We start from the raw sequence: 5,282 nt of genomic DNA, 5'->3' as shown, positions 1-5,282 counted from the left end.
TCTTGTTTCCTTTTATACCCTTTAATTTTTTTTCTTCTCTTTTTCTTGGTGTTTAGAAAAATGTGTGTTGATGACAGAGATGAAATGAAGAGGTTAGGTTTGTGAGCCAGGCTGTCTGTAAAGTGGCCTCCGTTCCATGAGAACAAACATGACAGCGGTCGTGTAAATGCCTGCTGCAGCTATTCACACACAATAACCCTATTTATCTAATTAACAGATAATGAGCGGGCCGATCGGAGCCTGTTTGCTCTGTGTGTTTGCGTCTCGCTGCCCGGCTGCAGCGCTTCATGCATGTGCAGCAGCAGCAGCAGTGTGTGCCGGGGACCGTGGCATTGTTTGCCCAAGGACTGATGCCTTCCGTAGTGGATGTGTCTCGCCAGCCTGGCTCTTAGTCTGGAGATTGAAAATGGTGACAGACACAGAGCACTAAATGACCCAGCCTCTTTCAGCTAGAAGGGAAGATGGGGGGTTAAAAATAGAGCACAAGAGAAGGAAGAAGGAAGTAGGGACCTTCTATTAAGTAGCCTTCAGTAGGTGATTATTGAGCAATGCTTGTTTACTAAACACCACGGGGTGTTGTTTTGTTTACACACTTCTGAAATATGGGGTTGAAAGAGCAGGAAATGAGATTTCAGATGACTTCCATTAACACTATAATCACTATTTTCCTTTTTCTGTGTTAATTTATAAGTGGGGATCATTACAAATTAGTCTCACCACTTACTTTTAAGTTAAAAATATTACTAAAACTACAATTAAGGTATTTTATTATCTTCTTTCTTTGACGTATGAATCATTATTTTCTAACTGACAGACTGAAAGCAGACGTTGGCATCACGGTGACAAAATCAGAAGGGTTTGTCCCTTGACCTGGTTTCTGTTTTTATTTGATTTTTTCTTGTAAAATCTCCTTCTGCAGTGGTCACGGTGGTCAGCATGTTGCGATAAAATATTCACCTTAAAGCTCGTTTCTTGGCCCCTCAGAGGCAAAATGTACCCCTGGAAATAATTTTGAAGGTTGAAGAGCACAGTATTAAAAGGTTTAATGYGGCTGTGGTGTGAGCAGTGTTGGATTAATCTGAATGAAAAACACAAACAACTTGTTTCATTATRTTTGTGTGTTTGTTATAGACAATTTAAAAAAATCTAAATAGATTTCAGACCTTCTGTAAAGTCATTTTATTGTTGCTGAAAATGACATTTGTGTGAAAGGTGGAATTTAGCAATTTTAAATAAAATAAATCTATTTTTAAATCRCATTAAAATACATAAATTGTACCTTTATTGTAATTTAAACTAGTTAAATTTACGAAGGGTGAGCAACAGCCTTGTAAAATGTTAGAACTTTTTAGATTTAAAAAACAAAACCCCACTCCATTTAACACTACATTTGCTGGCAGCAGTCGTTTCTTTGGCCACGTACAGAGACACAAATGAAGTGTAGCGTTTTGTAAACTCTGCCTCACTCCATTCACATCTGTGTCCAATTGTTGTCTGCATCTACATTCTTCGCGAGTGGATTTATTTTTCCTGGGCCACCATGTGGATTCAGCTGACCAGCTTAAGTGGGGATTAGATGTTTTAAAGTTACATTTTCATTCAAGTGTTGTTTTGTAAAGGTTGTAACTCAAAAGATTTGAGTAAATGGAGAAAATCAAAGAACGTTGGGAGATGGATTTGAACTGTATGAAAAATACTGTATTTGTCGGTTGATTTTCCTTTGCTGTTCTTGTTATACAAATTCTCACATTTTGCATTTAAAATGACATGATCTATATAAATCAGCAAACTGTTGCACAGGTTTTGAAAAAAATTAAATAAATAAAAGATTTGCTGCAGATTAGCCACCCTGCATGCTGTGATGATTTATGCTAAAAGCTTGCCTGTGGCTATATTTACTTTTGGAAATGCAGGTCTTGGAATAAGTGAAGCAAAACGAAAAGGGCTGGCAAACCAGCGTGAAAAGAAGCTTGTTGTGGCACTTTGTCTCCTTGATGACACTTCCAGCGCTTCATCTAGCCCAGCTTTGTTCACRGCAGCTTCAAAGTCCTGGCAGTTCAGGTTGAAGTGAGATGCACATCAAATATGCTGAATGCAGACTCTTTTTTGGAAAACAATAAATATGTAGTGGTGAAGAAACAGAAATGGTTTGTTTTTGGGTTAAATCTGGGCTCGCACTCCTTCATCTCCACCTGGCTGATTTCACCTGTTGACGGTGGGAGACACCAGCACCGTAATGGCGTTTTTGGCTTGCACTGCTGAACAGAAAAAACACACACACACACACACACACACACACACACACACACACACACACACACACACACACACACACACACACACACACCAATCCACCACAAGAGTCTTTCTCCACAACTTCCTATGTGTGGATAAAACCTCTGTGATCGCTGTTAATGTGCTGTGGCAGAATGTTTGCCTCATTCTAGACCAATTTTTCTGTTTTTGAGACGTCAGCGTTAGGAAATGCAAGGAAGCAAAACTGCAGTTTTCATGATTTTTCTAATAAAAATTTTGCTTTTATTTTATTTGATTTTATTTTGTTTTGCTGTGCCACAATGTGGAAGAAAGAAGGCAGAATATAAAGCTGGGATGGTATTCATGAAGGCTTTGCCTTGGTGTGAAGAGCAAAGCCTACTGAGGAAAAAAAAAGCTTAAGACCATGGAGCTCAGGTTACCCTGCCTCATGTAAACAGTGAGCCATTAAAAAAAATCCTGCCAGTATTTTAAAAAAAAAGACCTTATATATTTTTTTCCTGACCAAATGAATACCTTTGACCTTTTTCTGGACCCTCTATTCCCATGGTGGGCTTGAGTCAAGTCTAATATAGGGTTATAGCCACGCAAGTATACGGCTCCGCTTGATGTTTGAGAAGAGGCAAGCCGAGCAGGAGAGGACGACAAAATGTAACTGTCAGCTAACGGAGAGTAATAGAGGCATTCGCGGCGTCATAGGAAACATATGTGGCTCCATATGCTCTGCATGTTCTTGTTTCCAGTCTCCCTCATTGTCTGAGATGCACCACTGATCTGGGGCCCTCTMAAGTACCCCGTGTGTGTGCGAGGGATGTGTGTGTGTGTGCATTTACAACACTCGTCTGGGGCCTCTGAGGTGCCCTTTGCATGGGTGTGTGTGTGTGTGTGTATGCAGACATAGAGGCATGAGTTATGATTCTTTTTGCACTAAAAAAATAGGGGGCACGTACATGAACTTCTGYGCTGGTGAAGAATTTAGTTCCAGACGATGTGTTTGTTCGAGGGGKGTGTGTGTAAGTGGTCACTGTGAAGTCGCTGCGTAGTTTTCGTACCGTGTCATGGCCGCAGGCTGGGGCAGGCCTGTGGGAAGCAGCCCTGATGGTCATTAAGGCCTGTCAGTTTTGCCTGGAGCAGGAGTGCTGATAAATTTCAGATAGTGTCGATTGCAGATGAAAGATCTGCTGAAGATGCTGGGGGTGTCACGCTTGGCTTGCCTCCGCTCAACAAGTCCCATCTTCTTTCCAAGGCAGCAGGAAAGTAGAAAGGCTGTCCCACACTCCGCTGCCCCTCAGCCCCTTTCTATCCCCACAACCCATCACCCTTCTGCCTACTCCCCCMACCACCACCACACACACCCCACACCCCACCCTTCCTGCTTACCTTGGCTAAGCCGCTTTGCATGTTGATTGGGGGAGGGCTAATCCAGTTTGCAGCTGTCGTAGACCAATGATGAATCACCTTTCCGTCATTTGGCCATGCTCCCCTCGCTCAGGGAGGAGGGAGGACCTGAAGGAGGAAACAACAGTGGAGCAGGGCTGCGGCTCAGAGACAGACAATGCGAGCCTCTGTTCCCCCCTCCAGCCCTCTCTTCCCATTCTGCTTCAGAATAACAATAATGTTTTCTCAGATAGGCCTTTTTTGTGTCACGGATGGCTCTGGACTGTGACATTGAGCCGCAGTAACAAGGACTGACATTGTTTCTGCTGGGGCAGGTGGAGGCAGGAAAAAAAAAAGAAAGGGAGTGTGCTTTTTAGAGGACTCAGGCCTATCTAGGTCCAGGTAAGAGCCAGTTTCAGCAACACTGTAGACATATGGAAGTCTGTGTGGCATTGCGAGTCGCTGTAGAACCTTTGCTAAACAATCGGCAACAATTTTCTGATTATTTTCTTTACTGAGTGCAGAAAAGGCTTTACAGCCTGGAAAGTTTGGGCAAACTGAAWGAACATGGAACCAAGCTGATTTAGAGTTGGTTTCCTCTGCAACACCATCCTGTATTTTCAGCCTGAGGTGTGTGATAATTTTAGGGCAGAAGTAAATTAATATGCCTCTGGGAAAAAGACACTGCAGCTTCCATTACTGAGCCACTTTCCTCTCGTTACCAATTTTTTTAAATTGGATTTATTGTCTTTTTATTCTTCGATAGAATAATTAAAACAAATATTTGTAATAATAACTCATTTGCATTTTTACCCAAAAGAATTTGTTATGTTTGTCACGCTGCATTAAATCTCCTGTTTAAAATTACTGAGTGAGTTTTTGAATTTATCTCTTTCTGGCGTCTGATTATTCTTGTACTTTTTTGGATTGYTTATCTTTTAAACTTGTGAGTAACAGAAAATTTTGAAGTGTAATAGAAAACTGCAATTTGATGTACAAAATAAAAACTAAAAGCAAGTAAATTTGAATTAAAAGTTGCAACCAGCGACAAGACGATGGAAACTTTGTGGCCGTTTTGCTTCAGATCCCTCGTGCCTTCTTTTTGCTCCATTGTGTGCTCCTGATCAAATCCTCTGAGCACACAAATGATAGAATAATGTTTTCAGTGGCGTGGTCTTTTGTATAAACATAGAAACAATTAGGGAGTTTGCCAGAACAAACACATGGCTCGTGAGCTTCTCATCCACCCATCACTGACTCTTAGAATCAGATAGAAAGCTGCATTTTTAACAAACCAGACATCTGTTAGCAGTCACCATCGCCACACACAACCGTAAACATTAAAAGGCATTTTTGCTTCATGAAACTAATTTGCAAATAAACATAAAACTGTTTTCTAGCAGTGATATCAGAAAGCATTTGATAATTAGAATATTTGACATTTGTTTCTTGAATTTGCTTGTTCTTGACGTGTGCAAATCTGTGAATTTGTGTCACGTTTTTTGTATATTATTTTTAATTTAAAGCATGAAAACATATTTTCTGTCATGTATGTTTATTTATTTATTTTCTCATGCAGACCTAAAGGTTTTTGTTTGCAGTGATATCAGAAAGCATTTGATAATTAGAAT

Source organism: Austrofundulus limnaeus, unplaced genomic scaffold (genome assembly GCF_001266775.1).
Source record: "Austrofundulus limnaeus strain Quisiro unplaced genomic scaffold, Austrofundulus_limnaeus-1.0 Scaffold12, whole genome shotgun sequence".
Taxonomy (NCBI): domain Eukaryota; kingdom Metazoa; phylum Chordata; class Actinopteri; order Cyprinodontiformes; family Rivulidae; genus Austrofundulus; species Austrofundulus limnaeus.
Note: the sequence above shows the minus strand (reverse complement) of the source record.